Below are 14,932 nucleotides of genomic sequence, written 5' to 3'. Positions count from 1 at the left end.
CTGGGCGAAGGAGATGGTTCTCAACAGAGGGAACAATACACATCTAATCAAGACTTAAGGGGAGTGCCTACACTTTTTAATTAAAACACTTAATGAGCTTAATGTACAGGATTCAGTAATAGGACCTTTTGGCAGAAATCTAAAGGATACCCCTTTAAAAAAAATAAAGGGCAAAACATGCTCTCTATAGGTCCCTCCTTTATTGTGGACTTTTTTTGGGTGGAGTTTAGATATTTCTGGGGAGTACCACATTGCTCTACGATTATATAGTGAATTTGTGATAGAAGCCCTTTGCAGAAAAAGAAAAGATATTCAAGTAGTATCTCCCTTTGCTTAAATTCATTTCCTACCCCTAGCTTTAAGCTCCACCTGTGCTCCCCTTGCCTTCAGAGATGCTGAGTAAAGACATATTGCAAGTATTTACAGAAGGAAGGTGGAAAGCTGGAACGAGCTGAAGATTAAATCAAGGGGAAGATATTTTGCTGGTGTCTGTGAAAACCGGAAGTTGGTGAGCCACTACCTTCGTTTTAGAGGAACAAAAAGCCACATTTAGTACTCACCCCTAGCTAGTAAATAATACATCAGAATCTCTCCATTTTACCTCACGGAATAAAAATCCAAAGGTGACTTGTTTGTATCATTGTACTGTCCTTGTACTAATACTTTTCCCGGTACTAGAACTTACCTTTAGTAACCCGTATGCAGAGATGTATCTTCAAATACATACGACCGTGTATATCAGTGTGTGTTAAAAGTTCACAAATGTACTAATTAATACAAAACACTCGAGTCATTTGACTTCTCATTTGTATAATCACTTGTCATGAACTTGTGTGTGAATTAGATACATGCCCAGTAAAACAAGTATAGCTCATCTGCATCCACAAAAGCTCAATTTGCATGGATGGTCATTGCAGCCGAGCAGATACATTTGGCATGCAGCTCTACATACCTGCACATGCTCCTTCAGCCCTTCTGTATTTTCAGAATCTGATCCTGTAAGTCCACCTATGTCCTCAGATGAACACCCACCCTTCTTTATAAGCACACACTCTCATTCATGCTAGCTGGCATTCCTGTGTTTTCTGATGCCTGTAGTAAGATACCCCGTAACTGCCAATTGAATTTTTTTTTGCATCTGTTTTCACACAAATTAATTCAAGTTTCGAATGCCTGACTGACCTGTGGAACTGCCTCAGGAAAAAACAAAGAGGGTGGGCACAGAATTTCCACATACAGAAACAAGATTTGAAAATGCAACTCTACTTGTTTTGCCCATACTGCAGTGATTTGTGGAACTTTCAACTACCAGAACTTAAACGTTAATAAACCACAAACATTCATTTCCTATGGCTTTCCACTCATGAGGCTGAGATAGGAAGAAAATATTTAAAGAACAATGACAGAAAGAGTACATTTTTAAGATTACTGTAAAAACAGTAGAAGTAGATGTAAAAGAATAAACAAGGTTATATCATTTTGTATTTTCAAGAAAGAAGCTATTCATGAAGCATGGAGGAAAGAAGAAGAATGTATTTTATTCCTCCCCTCATGGGGCTTTTAAATATACACGACATATCGCAAGCTCTGGGAATTTTCAAAAAGAGTAACGCAGCGCATAAGCAGTAATAATGTTCAGAGCCTCTGAATATTTCCCTAGCTCATCTCCAAGCACACATTCCAGCATAAAGATCCGTGCTTTCAGCTTCATTCAGAAGACACACAGAATGCTGAGGCACTTTGTACAGCTATTATCTGAAAAGTCTGACCCCACAACAAATGACACTATAGAAGAAAGCAAAATTATCAAAACTTTATTTCACCATTGTACGCTCAACAGGGTGTTTTGCATATCTGACTAAGCAGCCAATTTGCTGCTAGGTAAGCAAAGAATTTCTCATCCTGTTTGTACAACGCTGAACTCTAGCACACAAGAGGGTGAACTGTGAATATTCTGTGAAGCTCATTTGATTAAATTACTTACTATTTTTGTAATACCATTTCTGTAAAGGAAAAGCACTTCCATTTACCCAAACGTAAATTTAGCTTAAACAGAAATGGGAATACATGATCTGTATGAAGAAAAACAAACATATAGGGCCTAGCGACCCTGTTTCTTTTTGAAGTGAAGTCTTTTTATGCTTAGCAGATGACAAATCCTTTTGGTATATTCAATATTTAATATCCACCACTTAGTCCTAGGTTTTGCTTTTGTCATATTTAAAAGAAAAGAAAATAACATGTCATTTTCCAAGGCCTAGAATAGGAGTACTGCACTCAATACAGATAGTGATTAATAACAAGAAATCCTTCCTCTCTTTTTCTCCCCAGATCTTTTCTGTCCCCTCCAGCATTTTTTTCAGTCTGAAAATCATTGTAAGGTTTTGCTGGGTCCAGTATTGGCAGTTTGCTCCTCACCCATTGCAGCACTCTGGGATTGTGCGGATAGGAAGGATGGATGTTCAGCCACTTGGCCTGTTGACTCACTCTTCAAAGTACCATCTGATATACTTCTTTATGTTGTCTCTGAGGTTCAAGATTCAGCAATGAAACCTGGATCCCTCGCATTTTAAGCGACACCCAGGATGAAATAGATCAGAAAAGTTAGTAAAAATCTAATTATTCTTGTTAGCAAAGAACAAGTCCAGAGAAGAACAGCTAAGACTATCTTTGTATCAGATCTCATCAAGTATATAGACGCTTCACAAAAATGAAGGCTGAAAAGGGATAAAATTCCTCCCTCTACATACCTAAGGGATAAATATCAGAGAAGCAGTGCTATTTGATCTCACAGGTATTGTGACTACAAGGATACAGCCAAACCACCATGAAAAAATTAGGTGGCTTATATCCACCAGAGGCTTTTGAACAGCCTCAGCATCTTTTCCAGTTCTGTTTCCAGTTCAAGGCCATACAACTTCCTCATGCTGATCACACTTCCCTCTAGGAACAGTTTTTCATTGACATATTGATGATCCAGACGGAGACCCTCGTTGAGGGAAAAACTGCAGCTACTTACTATTACTGCAACTGGAATCACGTAAATACTGGATGGAAAGAACGAGCTAAGTAACTACAGAAAAGAATCTGACAGTTGCAGAGAAATTACAAGGTGAACACGAGTCAACAGTGTTTGTTTATTTTGACAGCAGCACTGCACTTTGTGGGGATCAAAGACAAATATAACCCAGGTCTCAGCTGGAGTACAGCACCCAACTTTGGAATGTTGTGCCTTAAGAAAGAGGTGTACCTAATACAGACTATATATGTATAGAAAGCCAGTAAGAATTATCAGATGTTCAGCAAACAACCTACAAGGAAGGGCTGAAGAAACAGAGGAGGCTGGCCTGAGAAAAAGACCACAAAGTCTGTAAGTACTTTATTTAAAGTGGTTTTAAAAAAAAAAAAAAAAAAAAAAAGGGAAATACCTTTTTTTCTGTTTACAGCCTGTACGAGAAGAAATGGGCTTACGCTGCAGCAAGGAAGATTCAGGTTAGACATTACGACTAGCAAGGATGGCAAGGTACTGGAGCAAATTACTGGGGAGCAGAAATTTCAATGTTACTTACCTCCAAAAGCAGCCCACATAAACATATTAGGAAGAAAGTTATGTGTAGCTGACCCTGCCCTGAAAGGAAGCATGGACTAGATGGCCTTCCGTACTTAGGAGTCAATGTTTGATCACTTCATATTCTATCATTATTTATTTGTTTTACTATAGTGTCTATAAAGTCTAGCCACTGACTCATGCCAGGTCCTGGGATAGGATAAACACGTGACAGAAATTCCACAATGTGCACAAAAAAAGAAATGTAAGAGGCAGCAGTAGAATAGACAGGTAGGGAGGCCCAAAGAAACAGCAAGACAGCATTGATAGTCCCAATGGCACATCAACAAATAACTCTGAAGACTTTTGCAGTCATCATAGTAAAGGAAAATTAAGGGTTGTTTAGGAGAAGGGGTTGTTTATGGGATACTCCTCCTTGTATGAAAATAATGGGTTTAAATGCAACAGGCAGACAATGGAGGCTGGCACACTCATCAAGAAAAATTAGTGGCTGACTAAGGGGAGGTGATGAGAAATAAGGCAGTGCGGGATCCAAGATAAGGAAAAAGACCTCCTATTGAAAGCAAGAGAGCAGAGGACAAGAAAGGGATGAAATATCAAACCACTATCCTGTACAATGCCCTTCACAGCATCGCTCTGGGTGAATGTAACACATGATGAAATTTGTCGAGTTAGAGAAAACAATATTGGAAGGAGTGATTAATTAGATGGTGAGATGTTGCTTAATTTTACATGTGCAGATGGCCAAGGACCTCATCACTTAAGATTTTACGTAGAAAGAAATATGGAAGTTTAGACAACCCTACTCAGAATTAGAGAAAAAACTTATTTCAAAGATGATGCCCGATTTGAATTTGCATGATAAGCAAATAAGGCTGTTTCATCTGCCGTGACTAAGACAGTGAAAAAGGAGGACTGGCAGAGGAAGAGACTCTCCAGTTTACTGCGTGATGCTTAAGCTGATGCCTCATTTACACAGACACTTTCAGAAAGACGAAATGAGATTTTAAATTGTGACAGAAAACAGAACTAGGTAACACAAGAACTGCTGGTATGACCACTAGTTTCATGCTTATGCAAAGTAAGGGACAGAGGAAGCAAGATGATGGCTGTGGTCTTTGATTACATACAGAAAACCAGAGGAGGGACAAACATGGTAAGGAAGCATCTAGGAAGGTGAGAAAAGAACTGGTGGCAACGAGCCACAGATGCCATGGGAAAACAGAAGTCCAAGAACACGACTGCTAGTGGCAGAAGCAAGATGACGAAGGAAATTTCCGCTTCTAGCTAGTGGAGAATCTTGGTCCTCTTATTAGGGAATAAACATGTTTACGTTGGCTTTGCACTCCATTCTATGTTGTGGACTGACCAGTGTAAATAGATTTAAGAAAATCGGACACCATAACCTCTTCTGCTCTGAGATAAAGTTTAGTTTTTGACTTGAACATCACTACAGTTGAGCTGTGAATCACAACCTCAAATGATTTATCATCTGCGAATTGATGTTACGAGACCATATGTCTCAAGACAGAAGGCATGACTGGGCCATTTACCGAATTTAGTTGTGATGTTACATGTTAACCTCCCAACGTTCACCAGGCTCGCCCACAGAAAACACCGACACCCTCTTGTTTTCCAGGGGACTGTTTTCACCTGCAATTTTATGAAAGGCTGAGGCACCACATAAACCTCGAGTTTGTGGTGTGTATACCAGTAAACTTTAAAATGCATTACATCTATCTGGAGGGCTGGGAACAAGACAATCACATCATCATTTATATATTCCTACACAATTAAAGCAAAATCTTTTGTTCAGATCACAGAAGTCAGCTGTGTCAATTGAATTGCTCTGATTGAACTAACTGAATTTCAGTTGCTCAAGTCTGGTTTTGAACAGTTTTGTGTGACCTTCAAAAGACTGAAGACTTCCTTTATAAATGGAAGTGCATGTGGGGAGGGACAACAAATGATTTGGCTGTTACCCAGAAAACAACAAATGTGTAATGTATTTCACTGGAGCAGCATACCGAGTTTTATCTCAGTAGAGGCTTCCATTTACTAGGGTGGTGCATGAAGCACTTCCTATGTTTTAGGGTCCTCTTTCCATGAGGAAGGAGGTAGGGACCCTCACTCTGCAGACTACCGAAGTAAAACTGAACGTTACTTATCCAAGTCCTTCTTCACCCCTGTTACTATTATGTTAGCAGACACAAAATGTACTTGAATTACAGCTTTACAGGACAGAGTGCATAGACTACTTGTAAAACTCCTGCTTTTGCTGCCCAGAAACTCCATACCCACCTAGGAGGGAAAACACAATGTGGCCGCAAGAGGATTAGGATTCTCAATTATTTCCAGAAAAACATTTATTTAATTAAATTTTAATTAAATGCCAGGCTAGATCTCATGGCTGATGGCTACCAGCAGCTTCTGTACAAACTTGCTGATTGCTCTTTATTCCCACTGCAGAAGTGGAACTGTAGGCAGCTTATGAGCCAAAACCAAAGCGCTCATGAAGCCAATGGCAACAATTCCATTAACTCTACGAGCCAGGCCACCACATCCAGTGTGTGCTCAACCTCCTATTCGGCACCAATTCGTTATCCTTATTCCAGTACATCACTTCCACTTTAAAGGCATCAATGGCGCAGGCACGGAAGAACCCTGCTTTCTAACTTTCTAAAAAGGCCCATCGATACTTTATCTTTAAAATTAATTTGGTTTTGGTAGTAACTCCTACGCTACAGAATTTGCTTCATTCCCCCTTCATTCTGTCTCTGAATAAAGAAAGTATCCACATATTCTAGCACAAGTCAGGTCTTGAATTAGTTGTCAATTAACTTTTTCTTTTCTTCCTCTATGTCTTAAAAGTAGCTGCACTTATTTTTGTAACTGGGCATAAAAAATGGTAGAAGACACACCACACGCTTGAAGACTAACCTGCATGCCTAAGAAGCACCAAGTACTTTCAGGTGGACAGGAAGGGTAACTCTACTGTCAGTTAGGATTTATAAGTTCTGATCTATCTAGGTTTCCCACACGATGTACACATCACTTACCTCAGCTCAATTTACCCACCTGTAAAATGGACGTGAGTCTTCCTCCTAGTTTGTACGTCTCATGGCTATTATTCACAGTTATGAATGATTCTGTGATTCTTCACAGTTATCAATCCATCGGACAGATTTGTCTCTGGCTCAATGAGTTTTTGAACCATTACAAGATTTGCAAAATCCTCTTTCAGAGTGCTGGCTGAAACAGAAATTTCATATCCTATCACCACCTGTGACTGACCTATGAGTTTAACAGTGGAATTATTTATGTAATTGGGCAAAAAAGTAATGGATGCATTAGTAATGCACCATACCTTTACATTAGGCAGAAAAATTAACAAGTCACAAAGAAAAGCAGAGAAACTAAAGGATTATTAAACTCTATTTGTTAACCTACTTTAGAGACTGTGAAGACCTAATTATTGAGGAAAAACACTCTGGGATGAGCTGATCTCCTTTTACATCAGCTGAAACTGTAGTTTTCATTTTAGAACTATTTTCGTTTCATTAGCTTTAAAAGGAGACTTTTTTTTTTTTTTTTTTTTAAACAATCCATTTTCACCCTGCTTTCCGTATTGGAAAGGGGTTTGAAGACAGCACAGAAAAAGAAACTAGAATTTTCAGACTTGGGGTTTTCATTGTTAAAAAAAATAACAGGCAAAAATAAATTTTGTAGAGAACCTTAATCCTTAATGGCATTTTCAAAAATGCCATGTGACTCTCATTCCATAAACTGATAGCCATCTATGACGAAGAAAATATGCAATGTAACTGCCACAAAAAAGGTCACTTTATTAGGGCTGAGCCCCCGTGCATATATATACACATGCCAGACATGGAAGCTACAGAACCACACTACTTACTATCGCTCTGTTTGCAGTCAGGAGGTGCTTGGGAGGAGTGTAGGCAGTCTCGCTCTATAGTAGAGCCCAATTCTACAGTAGGACTACCGTAGGACTCACGTTGTGCCTGAATTTAAGTCTGTAGGAATTGTACCACAGCAGTCAACAGGGGCAACAGTCAGGGATGCTTACAGAACATTTTCATCAAATAATTAACAATCTTGTGATAACTTTGTATACTGGAACTTCCAATTCCCCTCTTTATCTCTTTTCTGAATCAAGCCACAAAAGCCTTTGCTCAAGAATGCCAAACAAGCTGTAGGAAGAGGTAAGTTCTTAAGAAACAGGAGGTGGAAAAGACAAAAGTGAAGCAACAGGCAGATGAGAGGTTGAGAAGAGCAAACCTGGCAATTCTTTGAAGAGGGTAAGGAAGACTGAATGAAATTAGGAAGGTTGCATGCGTGTATGTATGTGTTGCTGATACTCAGAACAGCTAGGAAGGAAGCTAAGTATTCTCTTAAATAGGACAGAGTGATTATTTCTACTGCACAGATGAAATTTTATGATCTGCTAATGCAGATGTTGGGGCTAGGCAGTTAAATAGCCTGCTCTGGCTATAAAAATCAGAGTTCCTGAATTCCAGACCCATCTTTGACACTAGACTGATGCATGACCCTTTGGCAATTCACTTTAACAATTTTAAGTGGAAATTGCACTTATTGAGTGCTAGAAAAGTGAGTTTTGATGACACGTTAGTGAGAGAAAACATTAGTTTGGGGTTAGTATTTCAGAAGTCCTCCACTTCCTAGTAAAAGATTTTTCTCATTTGTACTAGTATTTACATTAAAAGGAAGCCTAGGTCTAGCAGAACATTCCTTATCCCTCGTCTCCCAAAATTTTTCAAGAGCTCCTAACTCCAAATTCCATTTCGGATCAAATCTGAAATGTTCCATTCAACATAATTTGAAACAAATATTAATAAATGAAAAGTCTGACCTTTAGGTAGAGAAGTCCTATTTATTACAATACTGAAACAAATGAATTTATTATTGAAATAAAACCTTGTGTAATGAGAGTGTAAAAACAGAAGGTATTTATGTTTAAGGGTTGGGGGTTTTTTCTTGCCTGAATTCAACAGGTTTTACTCATTATCAAAGTAATTCAGTCCCTCTGAATCCCTGCCCTTTTACTATTATTTGCAGAAAACACAAAAGAAAATCTTACCACCTCCAACTCCAAAATTTTAGCCCAGCCTAAACACTTTAGGAAATCCTGTGAAGTTTTGGTGTCAGTTTGAAACCTAGCAGAAATAGCTCCATCTGTGTATGCTGGTCTGAAGTTGGCAAGTGGAACAAGGTGTCACACTTCTGCTGCTCCCATCTTTATCACTTACACTATGACCAACAGAGCATTGGACATGACAGATTTTTTAGTACTGGCAGAAGTTACTATGGCAGCTGCACTGGTAATTATGCTAGTAGCTATGTCCCATGAATCACATTCCTCTTGAAGTCCCCTGCCCAAGAACTGTCCTCACTTTCATCTTCACTACTTAAACTGTCAGACTTGAAAGCTCCCACATCCACTGCAGCAAGTTTCGTACAATATGCCCTTTCTACAGCAGGTACTTCTTATTTTTAGTGTAAGAAAGAAATGCACTCCATTCTTTTGAAGTACTTCTGCTAAATCAAAACCTAATCATTCTGTAAAGTATTACGAACTACAAGTACATTTCCCTTTCTCTCCCCTGAAAAGAGCAGAACTGGTCAAATACTCCTGAAACTTTATTCTTAAAGCCCTAGTGGAACAGTGAGGCTGCTGTACTTTCAACTACATTCACACCGCTGGTTGTGCAGGCTTTGTAAAAACCTGACATTGAGCTCTTGTTGCTTTAAGTAACTCAGACAAACTGCTATAAAAAGAAAAAAAAAAACAAACACCTTTCTATTTATCCCAACACACACAGATTTGACAAGAATCTCCAAATTTTCTAGTTTAATTAGAGTCCTCCAAATGTCTTTTGTCATCTTCAGGAACAGCTACATCAGTCCTGCAGACTCTTTTCAGTAAACTTCATTTTATACAGTTTCATTTTGACGTCATTCACTGTGTTTTCCACCTTAGTTACAAAATACATTAACACATATTTTTAGCTTTGAATTCTGGTATGTAACCTTCTTAAACTTTTTGTACTAAAAAACTAAAAATTGTCATTTTTCTTTCCTACCTCGGATTTTGTGTTTTATTCTGCCATACCACAGCTAAGTGTATCAGCTTTTTTGAAGGAATTTTATAAGGAGTTTCACAAGAATCTCTAAAGTTCTTTTCCTACTTCCGTGTTGCCCCACTCACAGATTTATGACAGACTAAAAAAAAAAAAGCTGATTTCTCACCCTCCCTCTTGTCACATCTTAACAAGTTATTGTATTTTGATTCTCTGCATACTCAGGAAAGCTGCATGGCCTGCTCATTTGACTTCAAAGTTATGCTATTTCTTCAATTTACAATTTTTTCACTTTCACGTTATACACACATTTTCCCCCCAAATTATCCTGAAGGTTTATCTAGCAATTAAGCTAATCTGTAATATTTTTGGCTTACAATGTCTAATTCATGAGATTTTACAAAAGTTCTGACGTTGATCATGGACAGGACAGCTTGTAAAAGGAAGACCAATGGCAGTAAGAATGGCTGAATATTCAGTTACAAAATAAGTAATATGTATTATAAGCCACTGGAACTAACTGAACAATTATTTTTCATTTGTTAAATCCTGTACAGTAAAATGAAGTATCAAAGCCATAAAAAAGCATTTATTTGTAACGATGTCATCCTACCTTCATAATAAAATTATTAATGCTTCAGAAAAGAAATACAAAGAAATTTGCCAGTTTATGTGAGGAATTGCCTGGTTATCTAAAGAACACCAGAGAATAAACTTAATGAATACTCTTAAGCATCCTTTTCACAAAAAGAGACGATATCCCATCTCCTGGTTAAAAAAAAAAAACCAAAACCAAAAAACCCCTCCAAAACTCATCTAAACTCTGTCCTAAAAGCGTGACAACTATGACAACCAGTTTCGGTAAGAAACAAAAAAACGTATTTGACAAACAGAAACTGGGAGGGGGGGTGGGGGGGTGGCAGCATACTGCAGAAGACTTGCAGAAAACTATTTAAACTATTTTAAAAGCTGGTGTACAAGTTGTGGAAGGTTTATGGGTGTATGTATTGATCAGTCTACTCCCATAGACCAGCAAAAATGTGTGAAACAATTTCTTCCCTTATTTTGTTAATTATGAATTTCTAGGCTCCACTGGTACGCCTGGTATTGTGCAAATAAAAAGGGAAATTACATCCTACACTCAACTCTGGAAAAAAAAGCCAGTTTTGAGACATACCAGAAGTATTCACCTCTTCTCCTAATTTGCTAACTTAAAACAGCTGCTTCCCATTCTATACATTGCTTTAAATACCCTTTCTCCATTTCTTGTTTGAGCTTCCCAGTTGAGTATCAATCTCTTACTTGAAACACTGCTAGAAAACAGAATATTGTGACACAAATGTGGAGTATTTGCAAGCAATTAATGCAGAAACCAATGGGAATCACTCATATGCCAGAGCAATTATACACCAGTCCCAGAAGCAAGCACTGAAAAACATACTGTTTTGCCAAACTCCCTCAAAGGGCTGATTACATTTAAAAAATGAGCAAGTAACAGCAGACAAGAACCCTTCTGGGTTTAGACTTGACCACTCAGTTTGCACCTTGCTAACCACTACCGGGAGAGATTTAAACAACTGAACGACAGACGGAAGGCACAGCACCAACATCCAAGCCTCTTAAAACGGTAGTAAGCTCCAGAGCTTATTCATCCAACGTCTTGAGCTCTTCTTCTTTCTTTTTTTATTCTGCCTATAGCACTCCCCTATTGATTTTAAAGGTCTCAAAGTGTAAATTTGTGTTGTCAGAAAATTGATATAGTTTCCCAATGCTCATTTTCGTCCCTTTTTCCCAGAATTCCTGGATACTAGCAATCAATACTGTTCTAAATTCCCCTTAATGACCAATACTCCAGTTATGCTGGGGCGGGGGGAAGTTAAGGGCGGGAAGAGGGACAATTTAAGAACAGAATTTTCTGTTTCCAGTTACCGTATCTACGTACACAGAAATGACTGAAGAAGATGTTACACAAAACATGAAGGAACGCATTGTCTAGATGCAGCAGGGACAAACAAGATACCAGCAGATCTACAAAGGAGTATTGTAAGCCACAAAAAAAACAATCAGCAGCTCATTTCAGCAAATGCTCAGCTACCCAGCAATTTTACAGACATAGAACACAGTAGGATTTCACACATGATGCATATGCTTAACGTACAGGAGCCCTTCATATGAAACTTGTGTTAATGTAAGGCTGTAGTATTCATGTTCAAAAAAAAAAAAAAAAACCAAACCCAAACAAACATGGAGAACCACCCATAACGAAGTATAAACTGTGGATGAAATCACTTAATTGGCCAAACTGCAGTTACACTGAACAGTTTTTAAGGCTAGATCGGAAAATACCTGAAAGATAATCATATAGAAGCACATGAAAACCTAACTCAGGTTCAGCAATAACTGAAGAGTTTCTATAGCGAGTGTTTTTAGTATCTTAGATTTTGGCCCAGGATTCCGATATACGATCAGCTTCAACATGCAAACCTGTATTTAGAATTTCCTTTTCATATAGTTAACAACAGGTTACTTTAAGCAATGAAGAAATTGGACAAATATGTGAACCATGTACAAAAATCAAAGATTAACTGTAGCGATTACAGCGATTACTCACAATATTAACTTCTTCGTACTCAAGCTTTAAAAATCAAAACATATACATAAGAACGGAGAATATTTTGATCTTCCAACAGAAGACTGACCAGGGATCCTACAGAGCAGTTTCCCACCATCGTAAGCAGGGCTCAGACCACTTTTGCTGCTCCACTCTGTTAGGGACTCCGACAAAACAGGATTCCATAAACTGTGTCAGTACGCAGTATTTCTAATCAATGACATCTATAACAGATAGTTGACAGCTTTATTCATAGAAACACATAGTAAAAATTCCCCAACTAAGACTTAGTATTGCTTCATCAAAACGTAACAGTTTCTTCCTCTATTACAAAGAGAACAAAACCAGATCCTTAGTTTAAATGGCATAGCCATATCCATTTTTAAAGCTGATTTACTTTTTTTCATATCCTGAAAGTATTAGACAGTCCAGTAACCAGATTTTTTTTGTTGCTGTTTGTTTAAGAAAAGCTATACTCTGCAAAGATGTTATTTAAAATTTATTTACCTTTGTGATAGGATGCTTAGATATTTGGCCTGTGGAACATTTCCATTCATTTTTAGTTCTCAAGACGTCTCAAACCCTTGCAACACAAACAGCGTGCACATGAATGGGCAGAGGGGAAACCAACAGGTTTAAACATTTAATTTTGCTTTTGAACTTTGAATAAATTTCCCCCAATTAGTTTGGAGGGCAGCATTTTATACAATTTTATATAATTAGAACACACAACACATTCTTTCTTCTGAGAAAACAAAGGAAAAAGAAAAAGTATCTCTGTATTCTCAGAAACTTTTTTTTTTTAAATGTTATGTTGGTTTAGTTAATACTTATAGACACTTTGTTTCCACGATAAAAGTTCTCTTCCAAGGGTCTTCACCTGTGCCATGAAAAAAAGTTCCAGACCAAACCTTCCTTTGTGAAGCCTCAGCCCAGGGGCCACCTTTGTTCACACCTGTAAAGGAGAATTTAAAACAGAGCTAAAATAAAATTCACCCTGATCCTGAAGTCCTAAACGCTTTGTAAAGTTTATATTCTAAAACTACTGCAGTAACTTCTACTATGTGGAAACCAGTGCCACAGAACAATAAATAAAATGACTTGTCCATGCCACAGACAAAACTGAAATCCAACAGCTCTAACAGCTAAATCATAACGAGGCCCTAAACCATCACAAAAACATTAACCTGTTGCAGAATACTAGTGGTATCATACTATAAGTTACACTTTTTACCTTAAGCTAGATCCAGCTTGACCTTTCTCCCAGCTTGCACGCTCTCAACAGAACTTCTGCTTAGTTGTCAACTGCATTCATTACAGTTTATCCACAGATGACACAGGTAAAAGAAGTATCTCCATCCCACACTGCAAAATATTTTGACAAGACAGTTTTCCAGCAATTCTCATCTTTTTGTTGATACTGAATATCAAGTGTTTCAAACAACTCTTAGGGATTTTTACAGCCCTGTCTTTTTCAACCACCTGAGGTGAAGGCAAGGTTAACAAGTCCACCGAAACTCCAGCGACTCCGCATGAAGGGACAAGCAGGAATCTCACTAAGCGAATGAAGCACATTTTACCTATCATCTGCTATGCCCAACAAAAACATCCCCTATGTTTGATAAAACCCGTCACAAGTACATGGAGACAAGCAAGCGTGGGGTTTCGCCACTGTCAGAACGCTAGTGGATCCAATAGCTGACGCAGATAGCAAGCCCTGCCAGGACATATCCGGCACCTCATTTCAGAAGTCTGCCTGGCAAAAGATACAGGAGAATATACCTCCTATTGGCACCACAGGCCCTGCCCCACCACTTCATCCAGCAACTGGACGTGAGTAACAGCAAGAGCAGGCTTCCGAGAGACTGCAAGGCTTCTGGTGACACTTACATTCAGAGCAGCTACAAGCATCTCCAAGGAAGCTTTCCAGAGAGGGAGTCGACCGACCCGGGATTTCTTTGCACAAGCAACGCCTCCCTGTCCTCCCTCTCTCTGCCCAGAGCTCTCAGCAGCCCATTCAGCCCGTTCACCCCAAGGGGGGGCACCCCGAGCGGTAATACCCCGCGCTGACCAAGCGCCCCCCCCACCCGGCACAAGCAGCGCCCACACCCTACGCGCTCTCCCGCCGGAGCCTGCCGCGGGGACCCCGCTCAGGGCGGGCAGGGCCCGGCCGAGCGCCCCGGCAGATCAGGGCGGCTTCGCCTCCCCTCACGGCCGGCGCCGCCGCTGAGGAGATCGGCGCCCCTCCCCCGCGCGCCGGTCCGCCCCCGCCTCGCGCTCTCCCCGCCCCCCCGCCGCCGGCGGCCCGCGCGCCATTCCTCGCGCTCCGCCGCCCCTCAGCCGCCCCGCTCCGCACCTTTCCCTCCCTCCTGGCTGCGCGCCCCTGCCCGGGCGGCTCCGGCTCTAGCGCCGCTCCCCGCCCCGCGCCTCGGCGCCTCCCCCAGGATCCGGCAGGCGGGGGAGCGGAGCGGGGGTGTGGGGAAGAAGGCAGAGCGCACCCCATCCCCACCGCGGAGCCGCCGCCGCTCCTTCCCCATCAGCCACCAGCACGGAATGATCCTCCGCTCCCAGCCGGGCTGTCCCCCTGGCCGGCTTCGCCGCTCCCCCATTGGCTTCCACCGCCCCTTGCCCGCC

General features: G+C 40.2%; 1 long non-coding RNA gene across 1 annotated transcript in view; it reads right to left on the bottom strand.

Moving 5' to 3' along the window:
* Positions 1 to 14,846, bottom strand: part of LOC143164980 (uncharacterized) — a 32,812-nt gene extending 17,966 nt beyond the window's left edge. Inside the window, exons 1-5 of the long non-coding RNA XR_012996172.1 lie at positions 14,655 to 14,846; positions 13,533 to 13,663; positions 12,299 to 13,253; positions 7,485 to 7,602; positions 6,647 to 6,820 (exon numbers count right to left, since the gene is read on the bottom strand). This is a non-coding gene — a long non-coding RNA (uncharacterized LOC143164980). The remainder of the gene's footprint in view (positions 1 to 6,646; positions 6,821 to 7,484; positions 7,603 to 12,298; positions 13,254 to 13,532; positions 13,664 to 14,654) is intronic.
* Between the last annotated feature and the right edge of the window lie 86 nt (positions 14,847 to 14,932).

This window comes from Aptenodytes patagonicus, chromosome 10, assembly GCF_965638725.1.
Source record: "Aptenodytes patagonicus chromosome 10, bAptPat1.pri.cur, whole genome shotgun sequence".
NCBI classification, from domain to species: domain Eukaryota; kingdom Metazoa; phylum Chordata; class Aves; order Sphenisciformes; family Spheniscidae; genus Aptenodytes; species Aptenodytes patagonicus.
This window is presented reverse-complemented; position numbering and strand designations above follow the sequence as displayed.